The sequence below is a fragment of the Tamandua tetradactyla genome, chromosome 13, assembly GCF_023851605.1.
Source record: "Tamandua tetradactyla isolate mTamTet1 chromosome 13, mTamTet1.pri, whole genome shotgun sequence".
NCBI classification, from domain to species: Eukaryota; Metazoa; Chordata; class Mammalia; order Pilosa; family Myrmecophagidae; genus Tamandua; species Tamandua tetradactyla.
The window spans coordinates 40,882,529-40,907,630 of record NC_135339.1 but is presented as its reverse complement, the minus strand read 5'-3'; the positions used below and the strand labels follow the sequence as shown (position 1 = coordinate 40,907,630).

General features: G+C 35.4%; 1 non-coding gene across 1 annotated transcript; it reads left to right on the top strand.

Annotated features, from left to right (window-relative positions):
* The first annotated feature begins 10,976 nt into the window (after nt 1–10,976).
* On the top strand, nt 10,977–11,047 carry TRNAQ-UUG (transfer RNA glutamine (anticodon UUG)). Its single transcript has one exon. It is a non-coding gene; the product is annotated as a tRNA-Gln (tRNA).
* Nucleotides 11,048–25,102: the final 14,055 nt, after the last annotated feature.

Below are 25,102 nucleotides of genomic sequence, written 5' to 3'. Positions count from 1 at the left end.
CACATATATAACTTGATATTTTATTATGGGTAAGTATTGTTTTACTTTAAAAATGCAATTGGAAAAATATTTATCCTTTCTGAATTGGCCCAAACTAAGAATGAAATCTCCCTTAAACAAAATTAAAGTATTTTATCGAAAAATATAAACACAGTGAAATAAGTCTAAGAAGTGATAAAGTAAAAAAATACAGCACTACTTTAAAAATCAAACTTAAGGAATAAATACAATTTCAGATAAAGATGTACGTACAACAAGATGCCATCACAGTCTCCTTTTTGGCCAACTGCATAACTCAATTTGGTGCCACTGGATGGTTTATGTCTACACTTTTTCCTAAGTCACTGATTAGTTTTCTCAATAAAACGCTATGACCTTACTGCATTTGAAGTTTTAAGTCATAAGAGTGTGTCTTAGGCAAGGACTGCTGTCTAATCTTCCCAAATCATGTTATGAAATTTGGATTAGTTGCAGAGAAAGCTCAGGTGTATGAGTAAAAAATGAATGTTTATTGAATTTGAAATACAAAAATTGATTTTTCCCTCACGTGTTGAGAACAGTCTGAGAATAAAAGGCAGGCTGCATTTAAGTATCTAATATATATATATTTTATATACGAGACTCTTTTGAAGAGAAACAAGCAGTGCAAGTGATATATTTCTATAGAAAATGGAAACAAACACAATTTTGTAAACTCTTTGGCCTAACTTTCTAGATTATTCTATAAATTCTCTCTTTAATGGCCAATTAAATCCCCTTACTTACTTACTTAAGTGAATCATTTTCTACTTTGTAAATTCAGAAAAAAAACCCCAAAAATTTCTTCCAGAATATCAATTACTAAAAACATGCATTATAAGAGACCCCATATATTCTAATAAAACCCTTGGTATGAGAAAATCTTAGATAAATAATATAATTATTTGATCTAGCATTATTGAATATTTCTAACTAAGAATTAGAGAAGATAACACAAAGAAATTTACCTAGCATAAACATCATTATTTTATATACTGACCAATGGATTAACATACGCATGACCTTTTTTTTTTTTCTTCTCTGAAGTGACAAGGTAAAGTTAGAGACAATTAACTAAGATGATACACAATGATCACATTCTAGACAGGTATTTTCTTTGAGTTTATGAAAACTGGAAACTGGTATGTTTCTCAGGTCACCATTTATTAATAATACTCACTTAGAATAGGTTAACTGGAGTGAGAGAATTTAAAGTGATAGAGTCCATGATCCTCGTGGGTAGGCTGACTTGGGTTCTGCCATTAACCAGCAATGTGACCTTGAGCAGGTAACTTGACTTCTCTGAGTCTCAAATTTGGAAAATGATTGTAGTTCTGAGAATGAGGGTCTGATGAATGAGTTCAGGTATATAAATGCTCAAATACGCTGTGAACTTCCATTCCACCTGTGACTAAGTGGCAAGCAGACATATCTCAGCTGTCAGTACTCTATCGTATCTTTTTCTCAGTATTACCTTGGGTCTTATTAAAATGTGCATTTTTGGAATGACAAAAATCCATTAATTTTTTTTTTTTTTTAGTTTCAAACATTTGAATTATAATTTCAAAACAAACTACTTAAGGGTATTATTCCAAACTGTTTTTTGAGTTTTCAATAGATTATGATGATGGAATAGTTAAGAGTCATGCTGCCTGGGTTCTAATCTTTACCACCAACAATTGCTAGATGTGAAGTCTTGCATGCATTTCTTGATCTATGAATACTTCTTAGTATTCGGATAAATAATATGGATAAATAATGATAGCATCTTCCTCATAGGGTAGATGTTATGGACCCAGTGAGTTAAGGAAGCAAAAATGTTCCTTATGTCTTGCATATTGCTAGACATCTGTAAGGGTTATTTTTATTTATTGGTAATTTCTATTGCAGAATCCTTTTACCAGTTTCAGGTCTCTGTAGGCCTGATCAATCTCTTAAGAGGAAACCTCCATTGTGTGTCCAATTCTAATTCAAGTTTATTCTAGTTATTGGAAATGGTATTCAGTGGATCAAATTAATTTCTGCATATCTCCTTTGGAATTATATCTAGCTCATAAGAAGTCTCTATCTCAATTCTCCATTCTCTACATTCTTTTAGACTTATGAAGCAATCATAAAGCACACTCAAGATATGCACAGTTTGATTTTCTCTCCCTTTGTATAGAAAGAAAACTCCTATCCGTGTAGCAATTGGCACCATATTCACAGGTGAAACTATGAGTTAAAGGCCAAGGCCTTCAGAAATGGTATCTAAAAACAAAAAATAGTCAACCATGATTCATATAAGTCACCTTCTTCAGGGAGAAAGCACCACCTTTCTGAACCCTCGAGTTTGGACTTCTCCTAGCCTCAAAACTGTGAGCTAACAAACTAGTCATAATAGGTGGTCTAATAAATTCCCATCATTTAAGCCAACCTATTGCATGGAGTTTGTTAGAGCAGCCAGGAAACTAAGACAGTGTTTGAGCGATTTTGAAAGATAGCATCTTTATAAGATCTCCTGGGAAGGCAAGAATTCTCAAAGCCTTTGGTTTTGGGTCATTCTAATGTCAGCCCTCTTTAAAGCCTTATGTTCTTAAAGCACAGCTTCAATAATTTAATTATCCAAGCCAAAACAGCCAGTGATTACACATTCAAGAACTTGAGTAATATGGTCTCAGCCTATTTATCATATTTAAAACTATTTCCTTGAAGTTCTCTAAGGAGACAGGCAAAAGTTCATACTCTCCTGTTTCCTTGCCATCAGCCATCTGCTTAAATTCTGGGGCACTTTTTCCCCATAACATATTCACCTCTGCAATCCTACTGGCCTTTGTAAACTTCAGGCAGGTAGAGTTGTCCAAGAGACTTTTAAACCTCACAATTAGAAATGACTTAGACCTCTATTGAAGTCATTAAGCCTTTTATTTTTTAAAAAATTTTTTCACTGTGCTAGGTTTTATAATTTCTAGTTTAATTGCCTCAGTCCCCCTGTAATTTAATGAGTTTTTTTATGGGTAGAGAAAATTTATTATTCATTTTTCATTTCTTGATGAACTAATAAACTAGTCATAACAGGTATCCAATAAATTCTTATTTAATTAGGTAATCTAAGGATCTGTGTACACGTGTGTGTGTATGTGATACGGGCACACACAATTACTGCTGTCACTGCATCATTACAATTTCATAATCTAATTTTGATCAAGTCCAAAGGCAGTCACCTTCCTGCATTCTAAAGACCAGTCAGTCAGTAGAAGAAGCCATTTAGAGCATGAGACCTGAACAGTGGGTGAGTGGCTCCACAGACTCAGTCCATTTTGTCAACCACACAATTTCCTGTTTCTTTCTGAACTTAATACTTAACATGATCAAGTGCAGATAAATGTTAGTGTTAGATTATGGATATGATCATTGCAGGAAACTCTTCAATATCTATTGTCAATGGTACTCTGTGTTTCAATAAAAAGCATTCTGCAAAAAGCAAAACTACCATGGTTAAAATACAAAGAAAAAAGAATGTTTATCAGTGTTGTACTAAAAAAAATCACAGGAAACGATAGCAACTACTAGATCTCCCAAGAAGTTAGAGGCATTTGTTGAAATGTAAAAGGTACCATTATTTCCATCTTGGGGAATATTTTTACCAAGAATGAGCTCCTGACTCACTGTGAAAAATTAAATTTGGGTTAAGTCAATACCATTTAAACACCAGATTACAAAGTAGAAAAAATAAATTAATCCAGAGAGTTCATGTGTTAGTTTGCTAGCTGCCAGCATGTGATATACCAGAACTGGAACAGCTTTTACAAAAGGGGAATTTAATAAGTTACAAGTTTACAGTTCTAAGGAATTGAAAGCATCCAAACTAAGGCATCCAGGGAAAGATATCTTAATTCAAGGAAGGACGATACATCTCCAACACCTCTGTCTGCTGGGAAGGTACACTGATTTGTTGCTCCTGGGCTCCATTGCTTTCTACCTCTGTTCCTGTGGCAGTTCCTTACTTTACTTCTCCAGAGCTGCTCTCATATCATGGCCACATCTGCTAGGATCTAAGTATCTCCTTACATCGCTGTCTCTGTTCTCCAAGGGTCCGCTTCTGTGTCAGCTCTGCTGCGAAGTCTCTGTTGGCTCTGCCACTTCTGACTCTCTCCAAAATGTTTTTCTCCTCTTTTAAACTAATCAAGACTCACCTGGAATGGGTGGCATCATATCTCCATCTAATCCTAAATTAACACCTACAATTGGTATTAATTGGGTGCATCATATCTCCCAGGGGATAATCTAATCAAAATATTCCAACCTATGGCATTGAATCAGGATTAAAAGAAGTGGTTGCTTCCACAAAACTGGATTAGGATTAGAGCATGGCTTTTCCAGGGTACATAATAATACTTTCAAACTGGCACAGTTCATATACATTTTCACCCTACCACCTTTGAGTAGGTTTCTAATGAGTACATTCTCTAGAGATGCCCCTTATAATTACATTTATTTGCATGTTCAATTTGTAGCCTTTTTAATCTATAAAATTGTAGGTATTTTCAGGGAACCACTTTGAATGGTTCATGCACCAAAATGGATGTGGGCAAAATTTCCCAATTTCCAAATGTTGTAGCTGTGTATGTAGCTACAAAAATAATAAGATTTGGCTATTCTTATGTCTTCTAGGATTAAAATTTTAGACCCACTCAAGTTGAAAATGCATATCTATAAAATATTTGCATATACTTTCAGACAATTCATATACCTCAAGAAGCCCATGCGGTCCTCAACTGTGACAGTTTTAAAACGATTGCAAGTTTCTTGATAACCCTCCCTTTGAGAGATCATGGTCAGTGCCCTCTCTCCTTGAATCTAGGTGAGCTGTGATTTTCTTGTAACAAATAAAATGTGGCTGGAATGGCAATGAATGCCTAGGTAATAAAAGATGTTATATCTTTTACCTTGTCTCTTGGAACACTCACACTTGCAGCCCTGAGTTGCCACATAAAAAGTCTGTCCACCATAAAGCCACTGTGCTATGAGGAAGCCATTTCTCACGTAGAGGCATAAGCAGAATATCTAATGGACAGGCACACTTTTGGAGCCCTCCAGGTCCTAGTGCCAAATATACAAGTGAACAATATTTAGATGATTCCATTGAGTCACCTCCAGCCTTCTCAGCAGAGGCTCTAGATATCTTGGAGTAAAGACAAGCTTCCATTGTTGTGTCTTTCCTAAATTCTTAACCAACAGAATCCATGGAAAAATTGTGTGTGTGTGTATGTGTGTGTGAGTGTCCCTTAGTTGGAGTGGTGTGCAATGCAGAAATGGTAAGCAGAACAACAACCCATGTTTAAAAGCATAGGTCTACAGAGAACAGAAATCTAGAAGCACTGGATTTAGTTGAAGTCAGTCACATAAGCAACTAAGAACAGGAGAATTTTACTATGTTGTCTATGCCTGTGAATGTGCACTCATAAAAATGGGCTGAAATCAGCAAATCCAATCTACCCATTTAGTGTGTTCTAACTGGAAGCTCTCACTTGTGAACTTTGTAATGCAGAAAAGATTGAAAAGAGAAAGACGCCATAACTAAAAGAAACAACCCCAAGTAATCACGCTATTCAAAGGCCATTGAATGAGCCACATTGGGGTACCTCATTCCTGGTGATCACACTATTTTCAGTACCTTTCGTCTGTAGTGGTCAGGATAGATGAGAGTCTGGTGCAAACATAAATTAATCGTGAATATCTGTGACAATATAATAAATGTTTATATATTATTTGTGATAGACATTGAGTGCATGGCTGCTGGTTTAGGGAGGGGAGATTGTTCTGTACAGTCATTCCAAGCCCAACCTGAAAGAGGTTCTCCTATTTTGCAGTAGCACTACCATCAACACATTTCTCTAAATTTTGATAAGAATGATAAATAAAGAAGTTAAGAGTCAGGTGGGATGTTTTAAGGGCCAAGGTAGAAAGAAGTTTACAAGACTTTCATGCACATATTTCTGGAGAAATAACTTAATATTTAAATTTTACTATGAAAGGACCTAGGGATATAGTAAATGTCCCCAGAAAGCTAAAATTTTAATGGAGTTGGAAGAACACCCATAAATGTCTCATTAAACCTGCCCTATATAAAGTTAAATTTAGATATTTTTATTGGCTTTAGCAATTTGTTTTGCACTACATGTCTTTCTTTGGGTGCCTAGGGCATCTGATTTTAACAAACACGTTCATTTTATGATCTTTCATGATAATAATGGCTTGTTTTACTGAGGATTAGGTGACAAATAAATGTGAAGAAAAATACCTAGCATTGATTGGCAATAACAAAAAAGAAGTTATAAACATTTTAAATAATCTGCTTTGATTCAAAGTAAAATTATTACTCCGCTTCCTATATTTTGATCAAGAAAGGACACATAAAGGAAAGAAATTAAGAATAATTTATTTTATCAAAAACTGATAGATTTTGGCAAACATAAAGCAAAACAATTAGCACAAAAACAGCTAATTGTTACCTGTAATACATGATTTCTGTGCTTCAAAACATTTCATAATGTTTTAAAATCCTCTTATTTTGAGTATGCAAAGTAATGCCCAAATTTCTATTCTGTTACCAAATGCATTTAATTATTTCCCATAGTTTGATTTCCCTAGTGAACAAACTAATCATTGGTTGATGTTATTGAAATGTCAGGATGAATCTGTGTGTAATCTCCCTGCTTCATAAAAATTACTAACACCATCTCTCCCTACAGAAATGTTCTTGGCAAAGTCTGGGTATTACTTTTTTTCTTCAGTACTATTCTCTTAAGAAAAGCATGGTGTAACCCCTGGCTTTTAAATAACATCAAAACACATGATTGAAAACAGAGAATTAGTCACTTAGCCCTCAAAAAATCTTCTGGCTTCTCTTGAAGAAAGAGTTCCTTGTGATGCAATAATCATCCCTATAAATATCAATGATACAAACTTTTTTTAACAAAAGGTTAAACAAAAAAAAGGAAGCAACAATTTGATGGAACTGGAGAGAAACTTAAATCAGGTAGAAACTGGAGGGGAACTGACCTGGAGTAGGAAAACAGTACCAATTTAGACTTCTGATTTCAAACTTTGCTGAAGACAGACACTTGGCAGACTGGTAGGTGGAGCTAGGGAGGGTGATGGTAGCTGTGCTTAACCAGAAAGCTATAGTTTTATTCACGTTCAGAAGCAGAGGATGAGAGTTGAAGGCTGGTTGGCTGGAAAGTAACAACAAAAAAAGTTGTGGTTTTAAACTTTTTTGCATGATGTCCCAAGTTTGGTGGGGGTGGTGCAGGGGGTGAGGGAGTAGAGGAGTGGGGGTGGGGTGGGGAGGGAGGGGAGCTCTAACTGGCAACTGGCACATGAAAAATAATCAACAAATGATATTGATTATTAGTATTGATATTATGCTAAAGACTCTACCTGTTCCTAGGGGAACACAGAATGCTTAAGAAATGACAGCTGTCAACTATGTATTTATGAAGGGAGATAAAATACCTGTTAAGTAAAATAAAATGACTATCTGCTTTGGCATTGCTGGCAGGGACACCCTTTCAGAGAAAAGCTTTACCAGAAGATACAAATAATTGACTTTCAGGGGCTTTCTGAGGAAATGGAGCACACCCTATAGGGGTGCAGGTAAGCAATACCTGGTGAAAAAACAATTTTAGTCCAGTGGAGTTATCTTATCAGAATATACATGCATACCACACTAATCAATGCATATCTGCTCCCTACTTTGTCAGCCCCACTGTCTAAAATGGAAACTTAGTATCAGCCAAACAGAACATTTCCTCACTTGCTTCTGCATTTGCCTTATGTAAGTTTTTTTTTTGTACCTCTTTGATGGAGCAGCCTTCTACTTCCTGATGGGTTGCTGCTCAATTCATGAATTTCTTAATAAAGTTGTGCGGTCTTAAACTGCATGAAAAGCTTTTTCCTTTAACAAATCTAAATATTTATAATGATATAAAGCAGAAAGTAAGTTTCCCTTTTATTTTCAAAATTGTTTATTCAAACACAAAATCAGAAAGGAGAGATGTATCGCTAAATGAGCATTAAAAGGTATGACGAATCTCTGAAGCTCTCTCATGGAGGTCACCCTATGGAAAAAGGGAGGGAGGGCCACCTTCTTTGACTTTTATGGTCACGACTTTCTTGTGTTTTTCTCTGGTATATTATTCTATTTTTTAGTCCCTCTTCTTCTATGGTTCCCCATTCAACCATTATTCTTCCTAAAATTCATCTGTTGAATATTCCACCAAATCTGATCTTTAGAATTTTATAAAGAAACAACCACTGAATTTCCTGCATATTTGAAATTGGATCCAAAGGCTTGATCAGACTCTTAGACTCATGTTTGATTCCTTTGGCCCCATCGTACATGGTATCGAGTTCTTTTAGCAGGAGGTATGTAATGTTCGTTCACCTCGGTGACAGGAGTTGCTATGGAAGCGCAATGCTTCAATCATCATTTCATTTGGGGTTGCTAAATAGTGATATTCTAAAACATTCCTTCTTATTAGTAAATATAAAGAGACAATTTTCCTAAGCTATTATTTGATTATTCAGTTGTAATGAGTTTATGTAGGGAAGGGTGGATAAATACTTATTTCCTTTTATTTACCACTTTTCAAGATAATTAGTTCCCAATAATTTTCTGAATTAGTGTGTGTGTGTATACATAATGAACTCATCCATTTAAACCTAGTATAATTTATATACACTACAATCAGCATCCATTTTAAAGATTAAATTGTTCCAACTTTGCCAGTAGGTACTTCGTCAAGTAATACACTCTTTACTACAAATTGATACATGGATACTATACAGAAAGAGTACAATCGGCATGTGGGGTTTCCTTTTGAAAATGAACAAGTTATTCTGTGCTCAAATAGCAAAATGTCCTTTTGATTATTGTGATGTCTGGTCAAGCAAACACTGGCCTGTTGCTGCAAATAAATTTCATGGACTTAAATCATCAGCATGTTGATTTCATCTAGGTCAATTGCATCCGCATTTGGCTATCTTCCATGATGAGAGACATTTAATCTAATCACTAGAAGGCCTTTAAAGGGAGGTGTTAGTTCAGCAGTCAGGAGAGAGAACTTTCATTTCTCCCTCAGCCAAGCAGCCTCTCCTGGGAATTCATCGAAGACCCTCACTGGAGTTTCTGGCTTGCAATCTGCCTTACGGAAGTTGGGCTTAGGTATCCCTACAGTTGCACGAGACATTATTATGAAATCTAATACTATTTATATATATCTCCTGTTGGTTCTGCTTTCCTAGAGAACCCTGACTTACTTGATTATCAAAAGAGTTTATTAATTCTTTGTTTAATCTGAATGTATGTATATCTGTGTGCCTGCATGTGTTTGTGTGTGTGAGAGAGAGAAGCTTTGTGGCTTTTTTCCCCATGAATATCTGCCACTTTACTTCTGAGCAGCTTTATCACATTTCCTTTCTGAATATTTTCAACACTTACTCCATTTCCTTCTGACTTAAGGTGTCATTACTGAGAGGATGAATGATAATCTGATTTTCTTTCCCTTAATAATCACTGGCTGTTTCAGTTAGCTATTTAGAGAAATCTTATTTTAAATTCCAGTACTTTTGAAAGAAAATTAGTATTGATTCTTCTATCTCAAGAACTTGATAGAGTCTTTTAGAATACAGCTTCATATATTTTTTATTCTTTTTTTTTTTTTTTTTTTGCATGGGCAGGTGAGAATTCTGCCTGCTGAGCCACCGTGGCCCACCCCAGCTTCAAATATTTTTTTTCAGACTTCTTGAATTTTAATTACCAGTCTGTCCAATTTTATTGACTTACTTTTCTTCTTCAGGGACTCCTATAATCTACATGTTGGATCTTTTGGACAATCCCTAGTATTTGTCTCTTTTTTGCAAATCCTTTTTATCTCATTCTCTATTTCATTTTGGTCACATTGACTTCCATTTTTGAAAGAAATTATATGTTAGGCTTATTCATTCTTCTGTTTCTTCTATTTTAGTATTTGCTTATGAAATGATTTGTTTTACTTCTAATCCCTTCCTGGGCTGTATCACTTTGGATCTGAGTTTCATCTAATTCTGATTTATGTCGTTTCATGTAACATATTTTTAACATGTCTTTTGGCCTGTTAGAGTTATGATGTGGTCTCTAGGCATGCTTTTGAACATTTAAAACTTTCTGTGTTATTTTTTTTCATTTAATAATCTAGTACTGTATTTAATTTTATGTTGCTCATCTTTATGGGAAATTAATTGTCCAGATTGTTAGAAGAAGTTTTTTAGGGCAACATTTTTAACTCCAAAGGGTCCATTCTTTTGTTTCCTCGCAGTGTGGAAAAACAATTTTCTCTTACTTTTGAGACCTCCTACTCCCTGCTCTCCTACTCCCTGTTATTATTTAAATCATCTCTTTCCATCATCTATTTTCCTCCATACACTTGATTTTTATTCCAACATTGGCCATCTCTTTTGCTGATGGAACCTTGACCTGGAAGACAAACTTGGTGAGCTGGTTATGATATTCCAGAGTAGAGAACGTCTGTAGTCTTCAAATTACCCTGAATCTTATTATAATCACCTGCAATTGGAGAGGACACATATTTCCCTTTATTACAGGTTAGCACACTCAAGTTTCTAGTGATTGCCTGTCATTTATGGTTCTCCAGTTCTCCATATCTCTAGATGCTCTGTTGCTTTCTTCTGGTTTTTCTGAGCAGTTTCAGCTACTATTTTAATTGGGAGCTATTGGCAGTTTCTTTTTTGGAGTTTATAAGATACTTTATCACACAGTTTGCATTGTAAAAGTTTAACCTTTGTTTGTTTCTATAAGCTCTATATATCAGTATTTAGAGAGATGAAAAAACTATATTGTCACTGTCCTCTTCCTCTTTAATAAGTATATTTTAATAACTATATTATTAATAACAACACATGTCTGATATGAGGGTGCATGGGTGGTTCAGTGGTAGAATGCTCACCTTTGAAGTGGGAGACCCGGGTTTGATTCCTGGACCATGCACCCCCAAAAACCAAAGCACAGAAAGTAAAAACAACACATGTCTGATATGGTGGCTAACTTATATATTTATTACATTCATAATTGAAATATGTAAATTACTTCAGATCCAAATAGATGTCTAAATATTTTTCTACAATGTGAACTCACTTGTAAATATGATCTTTGAAGATCCTATTAGTTCAGGTAAAGCCAAAGTGAATTAGACTTGGTCTTAATCCAGAATAACTGGAGTCCTCATAAGCAGAGGAAATTTGGACACAGTAGGAGACAGCAGAAGTAAAGAAAGATGGCCATGTGATGAAGATAGTAATTGAATTATGGATTACTTGCAAGTCATCAAGAGAACACTATAGATTTCATAGGAAGCATGGCCCTCCTGACATGTTGATTTTGAAATTCGAACCTCTGAAGTTGTGAGACAACAAATTTTTGTTGTTTAAGCCAAACTGTGGTATTTATTATTGCAGCCTGGCAATCTGAGACATGTAGCTACATTTAATCTGACTACCTTCCTCAAGAAGCTGCTGGACCTTAGCATCACTCTTGAAGCATCTTTCACATTACTGAGCCACAAATCAGAGTTTTGCATTTTATTCATCATTAATGACAAGTCAGCTACTCCCATATGTGTTCCTCAGACTTCCAGGATCATGGACATAAAGCACTCTGGCAAAAAAAAAAAAAAAAAAAAGGCTGTAATGACCAGTCATCTTTCTTTTCATTCAGGACTGCAAAATGGATGGGTTGCCCAAAGACAGAATTTTGCATCATTTACAAATGATACATCTTTTGCTGTAGTCAGGGTGTATGTGCAATTCTCCTACTCAGCATGTGTTCTCTTAATTATTTCACGGAAATATTTGAGAGACACATACCCAAGTATTAGGTAGGTGACTCAATTGTGTTCAATTCTCTTTATTCTCGGAGTTCATTTCCTCATGATCTCTGTGGGTTACAGTGCTAAGACCTCTACCTCTAATAGTATACCATTGGGCTTAATTCCTAAAAAGTCTACAAGGTATAGAGAAAGTATTAGAATATTCCTTTTACAATGTAGAAATTCACATCCCAGAAAGTTTATATATTTTTAAAACTCTTTTATTTTTATACACTTTCAAACTTACAGGACTGTAACAAAAATAATACAGACCTCAAACAGAGAACTCCAATATATACCTATCTCGAGATACCCAGACTACCATTTTTAACCTTTTGACAGATTAGCCATATCATTCTACCTATCAGTCCATCTATCTATCTCATCCCCTCCTCCTTCTTCTCTTCTTCCTTCTTCTCCTTTTCCTTCTTCTTCCCCTCTTCCTCTCCTCTTCCTCTTCCTCCTCCTTCTCCTTCCGCTACTCCTCTTCTTCCTTCTTCCATTCTCTCTCTCTCTATAGCACAGAAAGTTTATATTAGCACATTTACAAACAGTGAGATCCTTGATATGTTAAAATGAGCGTTCCTACTGTCTATGAAATAGTTCTGAAATCAAAAGCCAAGAATAACACTGATAACAGCTCCCTTCATCTTCAAGCACACCTACCACCAAAAACATACATGCAAACATAAACACACACAGAGTAATACGAACATACATGTAAAATACCCATATTAATTATATATTGCTATTTAATAAGTTGCCCCAAAACTTAGAAGTGTACAACAGACTTTTATCTACATTTTTTATAGTTCAGAAATCTGGGAACATATTGGATGGGTTCTTTACTTCAGGGTCTTTCATAGTCTATAATCAAAACGTCGGGGGCGGGCCGCGGTGGCTCAGCGGGCAAGAGTGCTTGCCTGCCGTGCCGGAGGACCCCGGTTCGATTCCCGGCCCCAGCCCATGTAAAAAAACAAACAAACAAACAAAATATAATAAAACAAGAAAATGTTTAAAAATGTTTCCCTTTCTTCCTCCCTTCCTTCCTTCCATCCTTCCTTCCTTCTCTGTCTTTCCTTCCTTTCCTCCCTCTCTCTTAAAAAAAAAAAAAAAAAAAAAAAAAAAAAAAAAAAAAAACGTCAGCTGAACTGTAGTGAACCTGGAAAGGATTTGCTTCGTAGTTCACATGGCTGTTGGCAAGTTTCAGCTGCCTGCACACTATTGGACCTAGGGCTTCAGTTCCTTGCTTGCTATTGATTGGATGTTGCCTAAGTTTCCTTACTATTCAGGTAAGCATCATTCAGTACATATGCTTAAAAGGCAACAGAAAGAGGTTGCAAGCAAGATGACGTCACAATGCTTTGTAGCCTAATCATAGACATGATATCCCTTCAAGTATGCCATATTTGATTGGTTAACAGAGGTCACTAGGACCAGCCCACATCCAAGGGGAGATGATTTACACAAAGGTGTGACTACTAGGAGGTGGAGATCATTGGGGACAATTTCAGACATTTGCCCACAAGACTAAAGAGAGGGACTTTCTAAGAGTTGCCCAAATCAGTTCTTTAAACGTGAACCCATTGCCAACTTTGACTAGTTGAGTTCTCCAGAAGCAGATGCTGAGATGGACTTTGGATTGTAAGACTGTTCACTAAAGGATCCAGAAGATCCAACTATGATGGAAGACAAAATTATTTTTTATTGCTTTGTATTATATTCAGCCTTTCACATACAATAAGACTTTTGTGGTGGTAACTGAAGTATATGGATATGCAGCAGTTAAATATATATGTGTATGTCTATTTTATGTTTGCTAAAATATTTTGAATCTGTAGAAGTTGGATATAGAGCAGGCCTTAGACCAGTTTACCTGGGAAAGAAGCATATATGTAGTTATATTTTAATATTACCGTCTTTATAGTAAGACTGCCTTACTAAATTCAGTCCCATACTTTTTCAGTTAAGTGACCTTAGGTAAGATTTTTAATATATCTAAACCTCAGTTTCTAATGAACAAAATGATGATGATGATGATGATAGTTATATTGTGGTAGTTGTGTGGAGATGAAATGAGGATACCCATGTAGGAGAGCTTAACAGTGCTTGAGAATGTTATATAAGCAAATGGTAACCATTATTGAAGGGCCTGAAACTATTAGAGGAAGATGGAAACTACTCATTACATTTGACTGAGCAGTGCTATTTGGTTTGGGTGAGTGACTTAAGCAGAGTTTCAGCAGATAATAAAAGAAGATGCTATATTTAGAGTGCAATAGTAGAGCTATTAAGGGTTCAGATATAGTTACATTTGGCCCAATCTCTTTCTGTCCAAACCCGTACTGCAAAATGTGCGATATCTTTCAGAGAAAGTAAACATTAAATGACCTCAGAAATATTTGCCAAAGAGAAGATTTCATAGTAAAGAAGCTACTATTACCAAATTAGTGTATGCTTTGAATCACTTAGTAGAGCATCAAAAAGATTTTTTTTAGAGAGAAACCTCGTTGTCATGGGTGACATTTGAGTTCCTTGGTTCTTCAATAAATTTTCTGTGGTGTTGAGCTATAGACTGACCAAGTACTCGGTAGATTTTAGACACCAATTATCTACTACTCTTGGTAATCTATCCTGGCTTGGAAATTGCTACTCCCAAATTCATCAACCATTGATAATTCAGGAAAGTTATTCATGAAAATTCATGACTCATTTGAAGTTTTTCATGACTATTTTTACAAATGTCATTTGTGTTATATAGAAGGGGAATATAATAGAGGATATTGCATAGAAAATTTGAAAGAAGTCATCATGATTCTTTCAAACACCTTTCAAAGTATGCTCAGCATGAGTGAGACTGAATTTTTGGGGAGTGGGCAGGGTTTTAATGGTCTAAGAACTGAACCCAGGTCTCCCACGAGCATTCTACAGGACTGAATATTTTAAAATAGATCTCTTTATAAATAGAGATCAATTGTCACTATCAAAAAACCTTAAATTCTATAATGTCTTTATTTGACTTTAGAGTTCACAAAGAAAGTGGATAAGGAAAGCTGTCTTAAAGGAAAATGACAATTTAAATTATTATTCACTCATGGCCCATTCCTCTCAAAATGTGCAGTTTCCATACATTGATAACGAAGCAATTTGTTTGAACCAAATGCTCAGAACTTAATAAAAAATCATATTCATAGTTTTGTCTTTAATCTCTTTGATGAATAGAAAATACTATTCCACTCTATGAGCATTTTCACTAAAAAATCCTTGAAGAAAAGAAAGGTGTACTGAAATTAGTGATGCCATTCTGAGATACAAAATATCTGTGAAAAAGTTTAAATAAGACTGGGTAGCCTAATGAAACAAATTAAGGTTGACATTTGAGTTCAGGTTCTACAAATGGTTAGTTTTATGAATAAACTAATGTGATTTAGTTCCTCATTTCTAAGATAGGTAGTCCAATTCTCTGTAACCTGCTCACAGGGCTTTTTCAGTACTAGATGAAATTATAATATGTGATGTAGAGATGCTCACAATAGAATAGATAAGGAAAAAGAGGCAAAGTTTAGAAAATTGTATTTACAGAATGATTTCTATTTATGTAAATAGAAAAGACTATACATCTGAAAATCTGCATTTCTTTGAATAAGAAAATCAGCAAATATATGGCTGATTTACATTTTCTTATATATATTATCAAAATAGTTACAGTTTAAATCAATTAAATAAATTTTATCACTCCTAGGATTGTATTTAGAAAAGTTAAACATTGTGTTAAAGGAAATGTATTATTACATTGAAAAACATGAAATGGTTAAAAATGAGAAAAGAGAACAAGATTTAAAGTCATCTGGATCATAGATGTGCCATTGATTAAACATGTGGCCTGGGGCAGAATGTTTGGCTTTTCTAAGCCATAGTATCATGGGCCATATAATAGCAATAATTTTATATTTTAATCATTATTGTCTACAATAATAGAATAATAATGCCAGCACAGTGATAATCCTCGTCCTGTTCTCTCCTGGTTTGTTCTCTTAAGTTCCCAAGAAAAGATTACATTTCAACACAGAACTCTAATATTAATTTAAATATAGTTAAGGGAACAGCAGCTCTCCTTTTCTCTTCATTAATTTCAGCCATGTTAGCTCTTTTGTCCACATGGGACATTATCATTTTTAATTTTGATAATCTTATTAAGCCTCAATTGTGCTATCTCAGATATGGGAACAATGATAGTTGCTCATGCCTTGGTTATGAGAACATTATAAAATGATAGAATATACAACTAATTGTTGCAATGTACTTTGAAATTGATTGCTTTTTTGTATATATGTTATTTTTTTACAAAAAAAAAGAAAAAAGAGAGAAGGAAGAGTATAATAGAAAAGATAGGATTTAACAAATGAATATAACTGCTGAATCAATATATTGATATTTCTTTTGGTCTCCAGTGTCTTGGAATAGCTAGAAGAAAAAATGAAAAATCCTGGAACTGTAACCCACACCAAACTTTAAAATCTGTTATATAATTACTCATTAAAATGTATTTGGAAAATTATTGCTTTTTTGTATATGTGTTATTTTTCACAACAAAAAAGTTTAAAAAATGATATAATATATGCAATATATTGCAATGCTCTCCCTATTTGTGGGAGGGTAGAGACAGATCCTAGCAATTCATTCACATTAAATGCCAGTGAGGAGAAAACCTGAGGCATCCATTTTAGTCTGACTCAGCAATCAGAGGTAGGAATATGTAGGTAGCCATAAACAGAAAGTATTTTTAAATATTGCTACATTGCTGAGTGGGTAGAGAAAGCAGTTTCTAGATTTTTTGTTTCTAATGCTACAATGTGGTATGTAGACTACTTGTATGCCTCCTAAAAAATAAGAACATAGACCTTTCTCATACATGAAAGTTATTTTCTCCTTTTTCGAAATTAATAATAGCATAAGTGTGGCAGTTAGATTCAGTGAAGGTGAAGGTGCCTAGTTCTATTGCTGTGGACATGAGTCAATGGCTTGTGAACCTCATCTGTTCCTGATTACATCTGCAGTAGGCTAGGAGGCAGGCCTGCTGCAATGAATGATGTTTGACTTAATTGGCTGGTGCTTAAATGAGAGAACTCAACATAGAACAGCCCAAAGCAGCTCAGCATACCTCATCTCAGCACTCACAGCTCAGTCCATGCCTTTGGAGATGCAGAAAGAAATCACCCCAGGGAAAGTTGTTGGAACCCAAAGGCCTGGAGAGAAGGCCAGCAGAGACCATCCTGTACCTTCCCATGTAAGAAAGAACCTCAGATGAAAGTTAGCTGCCTTTCCTCTGAAGAACTATATGTTAACTAAATAAATCCCCTTTTATTAAAAGCCAATCCATCTCTGGTGTGTTGCATTCTGGCAGCTAGCAAACTAGAACAATAAGCTTCAGAGAAATGTTGACTAAATTATATTTTGAAATACCTTAGTGACATTTCTCTAAAATAATAGCCTTAAGTTTTGTGTGAAATTGGAGACCAAATTCTGTAAACTTAAAGTAGTATATGAAACAAAGCATTTTTCTGATGCTATTTATGCTCTTTTCTCTAGAGATAAATGTAGAATATCTGATAGTCTATTATACGCTTATTCAATTACAACGGCATTAAAATCAGAAAGTGGAAAATGAGGAATTAATACCAGATCATCATGCCCTACTAGGTCCACCATTTTACAGGTTCATTAAAATGAAAAAGTTTGTACCTGTTTTTCTTTAAATATTTTCTTTTTCTTTTTAAACTATGAAACTGAAATCTGTCTTACATTTTACTTGAACTTGATGCTTATTGTAATAAAGCAGCCCTAAAGATAGAAAACAAGACCCCAATACACCAGATTGTCCTATCTACAGTTGTACTATGGAAATATGCTGTGGAGAATAAAAATAACAGTATTTTTTTTATTTTTAATGCTATAACCTGCTCTCTATCATTTTTAATGAATATTTCTCAGCCTATATGCATAATATTAAGTGATATTTCAACACAGTTATCCACAATAAAATGAGCTGATATTTGTTGAATTTTATAACCATATCCACAACTTTAAAATTAACCTAATGAGCCTACTACCTGCCCATCTGTTGTTGAAAGTAAATGAGAATTGATAACAGCTAGGAAAATTCCATCACACTGAAAACTATGCCACTGCTCTTCGTTTATTCTCTTTTCACACCAGGATGCAGGAAGTGTCAACTCAATTTTACCAAAAGTTGATCTGTGTCTCCTATTTAATACACATTGTGCTAGACACTGAAAGTTTATTCAAAGATAAGTAAGTCTCATGACCTCACCTCTTGAGGATTGGAGATGAATACAAATACTAGGATATGAGTGAGCACAAATGAATTGCCATACAGGAAGCTTATAAAAAGGCAGTTAAGTTTCAGAAAACAAACAAACAAAAGAAGCCAACCATAGAATGAATAAAGAAAGTTTTCATGGAGGGCATGGAATTTAAACTGGACTTTGAGAAGTAGGAAGCATTTCATTTCCTAGGAATAAAGGGAATGACAGTTTGGCCAGATACACTGTAGAGAGCAAAATCATGGATCTGTGTGGTGCAGATGGTGTGCTTGGACCCAGCATGCAACCTATGGAACAGAGTCACGGGAAACAAGACTCAAGTTTTGGGGTGCAGGTACAGAATGAGGGTGGTAGAAAACCAAATAGAGAATTCAAACTTAATTCAGAAAAACAACAGAGACTTTTAAAGTTTTGTTAGTAGCAGAATGATAATTGTGGTAGCTGGCAAATTAGATGCTCCAAATGAGTCTCACTTCTGGTATCCATACGCCCTTCCATATTATACCATGGTTGGTCTGCGTGTTCAACAGGATATGGTAGAAGAGATGTTGTATCACTTCTGATACTGGGTTATAAAATATACTATATTTCTCTCTCTCTCTCTCTCTCTCTCTCTCTCTCTCTCTCTCTCTCTCTGTCAGATCATTCACTATGAGTTATGCCTTGTCATAAGGAGCCCTACGTAGAGAAACACATGGTGAAACTCGAGGCTCCTGCCAATAGCCATTCGAGAAAGCTTGGAAGCAGATCTTCCCATCCTAGTCATGTCTTCAGATACTACAGTCCCAACTGACCCCTTAACAGCAATCATGGAAGAGACCAAGAGCAGAACTAGCCAGCACAGTGTTCCTGATTCACAAGGAATGGAGGTGGCCTAGTACTGACTGCTGGAATCAGGAATTGTGGTGTATACATACAATGGCCTACTGAGCGGACAAAGGAATGAAGTTGCGAGGCATGCAACTAGGTGAATGAAACTTAAGGACAGTATGTTGAACGAAACATCAGAAATAAAAAGACAAATGTTATCCTCACTGATATGGACTAACTATAATGTAAAAAATCAGTGAACTGAAGTAGAGAGAATGGGTTATCAGGTTGAGGCCTATTGTAAAGGGTCCTAGACTGCAAGTTCATAGAGCAGTCACATATATTCAGGAGTTGTAACTGTTACTTCTAGATTCTGAGCTACTGAGCTTTTTTTTTTTTTTTTTTTTTTTTTTTTTTTTTTTTTAGAGAGAGGGAGGAAGGGAAGGAAAGACAGAGAGAAGGAAGGAAGGAAGGGAGGAAGAAAGGGAAACATCTTTAAACATTTTCTTGTTTTTTTTATTATATTTTGTTTGTTTGTTTGTTTTTTACATGGGCTGGGGCCGGGAATCGAACCGGGGTCCTCCGGCATGGCAGGCAAGCACTCTTGCCCGCTGAGCCACCGCGGCCCGCCCGCTACTGAGCTTTTGTATATAACCTGGTCATTCCCAGAAACTTTGGGTATTTATGTGACACCTGAGACTCAGAGTTAGAGCTATGAAAGTCAGCACTCCTCCATACAGGAACTGTTTAAAAACTTGAAAAATGGATCAGATTTTGACTAAAGATATGAATGAAGCTGATCTAGCTAGGACTAGGGTAGATCAGGATACAGGGTGAGTGATGATATCATCCATATTCTAAAACTTCAGCTTCTGTGTAACACTGAAGGGAGAGATGTTTATTTGATGCAATATTTATATTTTGGGTAGTGCATTACCTAATTTAGCTTGTGTGGTCAGTTTAGCTGAATGTCACAAGTACATGGAATTTTGAATAGGGCATGAGATCTTGTTGGTTTGTCCAGGTTAGTGTGATGCCCTGATATATCCCAGAGTAATTTTGGCAGTGAATAAAGAAGTATTTGCAGAGTCCCCTTGGGGGATGGTTAGATAGGAAGAAATACTAAATTTCCCCATTTTGAGAATTCCTGATATTCTCACAAGCAGGGGGGACGACCAAATTAATAGGTCAAACCCTCAATCTTGGGGTTTGGCCCTATGAAACTTACCCCTGCAAAGGATAGGCTAAGCCTACTTTTAATTATGCCTAAGAGTCAACCCCAGAGAACTTCTTTTGTTGTTTAAATGTGGCCTCTCTAAGCCAACTTGGCAGGTGAACTCACTGCCCTCCCTACTATGTGGGTCATGACTCCCAGGGGTATAAATCTCCCTGGCAAAGTGGGACACAACAGAACTCCAAAGATTCACTAGGACCTGGCATCACAGGATTGAAAAGCCTTCTTGACCAAAAGGGGCAAGAGAGAAATGAGACAAAATAAAGTTTCAGTGGCTGAGAAATTTCGAACAGAATCAAGAGATTATCCAGGAAGTTATTCTTAGGCATTATATAAATATCCCTTTTTGGCTTATGGTGTATTGGAGTGGCTGGAGGGAAGTACCTGCAACTGCTGAGCTGTGTTCCAATAGCCTTGATTCTTGAAGACACTTGTATAACAATATGGCTTTTACAAGGTGACTGTGTGATTGTGAAAACCTTGTGCCTGATGCTCCTTTTATCCAGGGTATAAACAGATGAATAAAAAAATAAATAAATAATAGGGGGATAAGGGGTAGAATAAATTAGGCAGATAGAAATACTAGTGGTTAATGAGAGAGGGGTAAGTGGTCTGGGATGTATGAGTTTTTTTTCTTTCACTGGAGTGATACAAATGTTTTTAAAATGATCATGGTGAGGAATACAAAACTATGTGATGATATTGTGAGCCACTGATTGCATACCATGTATAGACTATTTGTATGTGAAGATTTGTCAATAAAATACTTAAAAAAAAGAAGAACCTCAGAGATTGTGTGAATAATAAATGTTTACTGCTTTTAATTTGATAAATCTGGGGACTATTTGTTATGCAGCACTACATAACATATAATGATAGATTGGATTTGTGGTATAAAATGATTTATATGGCAGTAGGTTTCTGGTAGATTAGAAGAAAAAGGTATAATTTTGTCTAATTTTAGTAACTTACCACATTGTGTTTCCTCGTTTAATGATCCTTGTAATCTTTTAAGACTCATATCATTAAGTAACTTGCCTAAGATCACAGAGTTAGTAAGTGATGATCCAAATTCAATCCCTGTTCTGTTTCTATAAATAATTGTTGGTTGAATGAATGAACAAATAAGTGGATGCACACTTCATAAGTTAGTATAATTTCCTAGAAATATTTTTCTCCTAGCATTAAGAAAATTTCTAAATTACTCCTGAGAAAGATCCTAAATTATTTCTGAGATTCATTTTCCTTGTACACTCTCAGTAAATGGAACTGAATTGGTTTCCAAGGAAATGTGTTTTGGCAAGGTTCACTGGTCTCGACGCAGTTAAAGATTTCATAGTACAAAACTGCAAAATCTGTATTTAAACTACCCTCTCTGAACATTAATGTATAAGTGATTTCTGGGAAGTGCTAGATTTTGACTTCTTTTGTGGTTTCAGGCAAAAAAAAAAAAAAAGCCCTAGAAACAACAGCCTTTAAGAGAGTGCAAACTCCTCAACTGAAATTCACTGCAACTCAGTTAAAAAAATAAAAGTGTTAGCTGTGAGATCCAAGCAATGTTGGAATAAATAGTCAGATGGAGAAGAAGAAAAAAGGACAAAACAACAGTAACACTCATCAAAACTCAATTTGTAAAATAAATATGCAGCAAAAAATAAAAAGATCATCATTAATACCTAGTGCAAAATACCAATAAATGTCTTAAAGCTGTATTCTGAGAGGCAATATAGCATAGTGGTTAAAAGCACAGATGTTAGAACTAGCATGCCTGTGTTATACCCAAGCTTGGACTTTTATGTACCATCTTACCTTGAGAAATTACTTATCCTGTGTGGATCATCTCAGAAAGGGGTTATTATGCTTACCCTATAGAGTTTGTTATAAAAATGAAATGAACCCAAATATGAACAGTGTTTTCAAAAGTGACTAACATAGATTAAAAGTTACATGCTTATATACTGGAACTTGCATTATTTTGTTTAACTTCTAAGTGACCCTGAGAAGTTATGATACACATACAAAGTTGGGGGAGAGGCAGCACATTCAGTGGTTCTGTGTTCTTACTCGTAGGAATATTAGTGTAACAGTGAGATAGACACAGATTTATATAGGAACTAATTGTCTGCATGGGGAAGAAGAGCTTGACCACCAGTTGTATTTCATAAATGGCCTGTGTATTAAATCTGTTATAACTCAAAGAAAGATGATGCGGTCCACACCTCCTTAAATTTTGTACTCTTAAATTTTGCACGTGCCTCACTCTGTTTCTAATCCTTTGACATGATAATGAAAAGAAAATTGACAATGGACATCTGAGAGGTTGGCTCTTAGAGAGCATACCTGCTCTTCTTTAAGGAAATCAAGAAACAAAACCTGACGCCCAAAAGCCAAACGCTCATGAATAATCTTATGTCTCTGTTTCCTCTTAATTTTAAGGTTTTTTAAAATGTCATGTTCATCAGAAGGGTTTCAGTTGTGTTTCAGAAATCTGAGAAAATTGAAAAATGATCCCAAAATAGATGAATTACTTCAAGATGAACCCCTCCATGGCTCAAGAAAATATATGTAGTTGATGCAAGCTGCTTGCATTTTGTTTAAAGAAATCTTCCCTGGTTTTGTCATGTTAGACCTAATGGTTCCAAACAACTGTCTAGCAAAAGTTTTGAACTGCAGAGAAAATGCATATGGGAACCACGTTCTGCTCTAGGCAGAGTTCTTACATTCTCTTATAGTTTTCTACTAGTGTTTCTCTTCATATTATTACTGATGGAGGACTAGCCATTCTTGACTGGAATTTAACTGTAAATATTTTTAAAGGATCATAAATCATTGGGGAAGACATTTTATTTTAATTATTATAAAATAATGTTTTGTTTATAGTTGAAGCAAAAATTATTGTGCTGTTTGAAAATATGTATTAGCATAACACCTCTTGAAGAAATGTCCTATCTAAAGGGACATAGCAAACCTTAATATTTCTCCAGAGGACAACTATAACAGCAGCAATGAATGTAAGAGTTAGGTAAGCTTTGAAGGCATATAAGGAAAAACTTCGAAAAAATGCAGTTGTTCAGAAACAAGAACAAAATTATCTGGCTTTTACCAAACAATACTATGCATCCAGTACTGTGAAAATAGCATTATTATCTCATCCCAACAATAAGATAGGGATTACTGTCCTCCTTTTACATGTGACAGCCTTGAATAACTAGGTGTTTCTAGAGATTAATTCTTGATGGAGCTTGTGTTTGAATGAAGGCTAGGCCACTGAAACATGTGCAACACTGCCTCTGGGAGTTTTGACTTGACGAGCTAGGCAAACAAGGGTGGAAGGCATGGGGATGTTACTGATAATTCTAAATAGTAAACTTGCTACTGGCAAAGTGGGGTTCTGAAAGATCAGTGTGCAGAACGATGGAAGGTAAAAGATCTTAAGATCAGGCTAGGCATTCCTAAAGCTGAGAATATAAAGGAAGAACAAAATAATGAATGAAAAACACTACAGAATCTTATCATGGTTTGATTTCTCCAACAATGGTGTTAGTGGCCGGCATTGATTGAGAGAGTCTATTCACTTGGCACCATACTAAGCAACTTTATGCATTATCTCAAGACTTCTTCAGAATAAGCCTGTGGGATAACAATTATTATCCTCACTTTGCAGATGAAGAAACTAATTTTTTCAAGTGTGGAATTAACTTGTCCCAGTCTGAAATATTATATGAAAATCAGGTTCAAATCCATGCTTGTCTGATTATAGGGCTTTTGTTGTTAACTACTATGCTATAGTCATCACATTATTTCCTATCCATATGTTCTTTTGAGTATCACTACAAATTTAAAGGCTCATAGTAACTAATGCAAAAACTGAGACTCAGACACACTGAGGGACTGCCCTAGGTTTTATACCTAAGATTCCAAATCCAAGCCTGAGTACATTGATGGTGAAGGTGTATAACACGTGCACTAGAAATGAAGTACTTTGAAAGCAAATAATTCCACAAAAAGAGGTGTCTAATCTTCCCTCTTTACAGAAAGAGTCTTCTCAATAATAGACCAAAGAAAACACTCTTTTGGAATACATTCAATACCTAACAGTTGTATGCTTCCCACTAAGATCGGTTTTTATCTATCATCTGAGAACTTCCTACTGTTGTTGATTATTTCATTGAAAACCACATTTCTAAAATGTGAGAATTAATCAGAATTTAGTTGTTTTCATTCCAAAGGTTAAAAAAAAGTAATAAGAATATCCACAGCAAACTATATGTTTCTTGATTTGATTTATAAGTTATTGTATTAATGAACTCCATCTGAAAACTCTGCAACAGACTATATCCACTTTAAATGAGCTTATGATGTCTGTCACAAAATGAACAATATAATAAATATATCATTCATTAGCAAGACCTAGCATCAGTGTGTAATGGGAATGTTCAGGAAGAATCAAAATGGACAAATGAAATGACCACCCTTCAAAAGTGAGATGACAAGAATCAGTTGAGATCATATGGGGGTTGATCAAAAGCTGAAGACAGATGATTATCTTTCTCACTTAGAGAAGTGAGGATTTGCCATCAAATGGAGATTTCTCTATTTTTCTTGACCTGAAAGGACCAGGGAAGTTTGTACAGCACAGCCTGCCATGCTGACAGATGAATCAGGAATCAGCCCTCTTCACCAGAGTGATAATTAGCTTTGATGGTGTGCCAGTTTGAAAGCATTATGTACCCCAGAAAAGCCATGTTTTAATCCTGATCCCATTTGGTGGAGGCAGCTGTTTCTTTTAA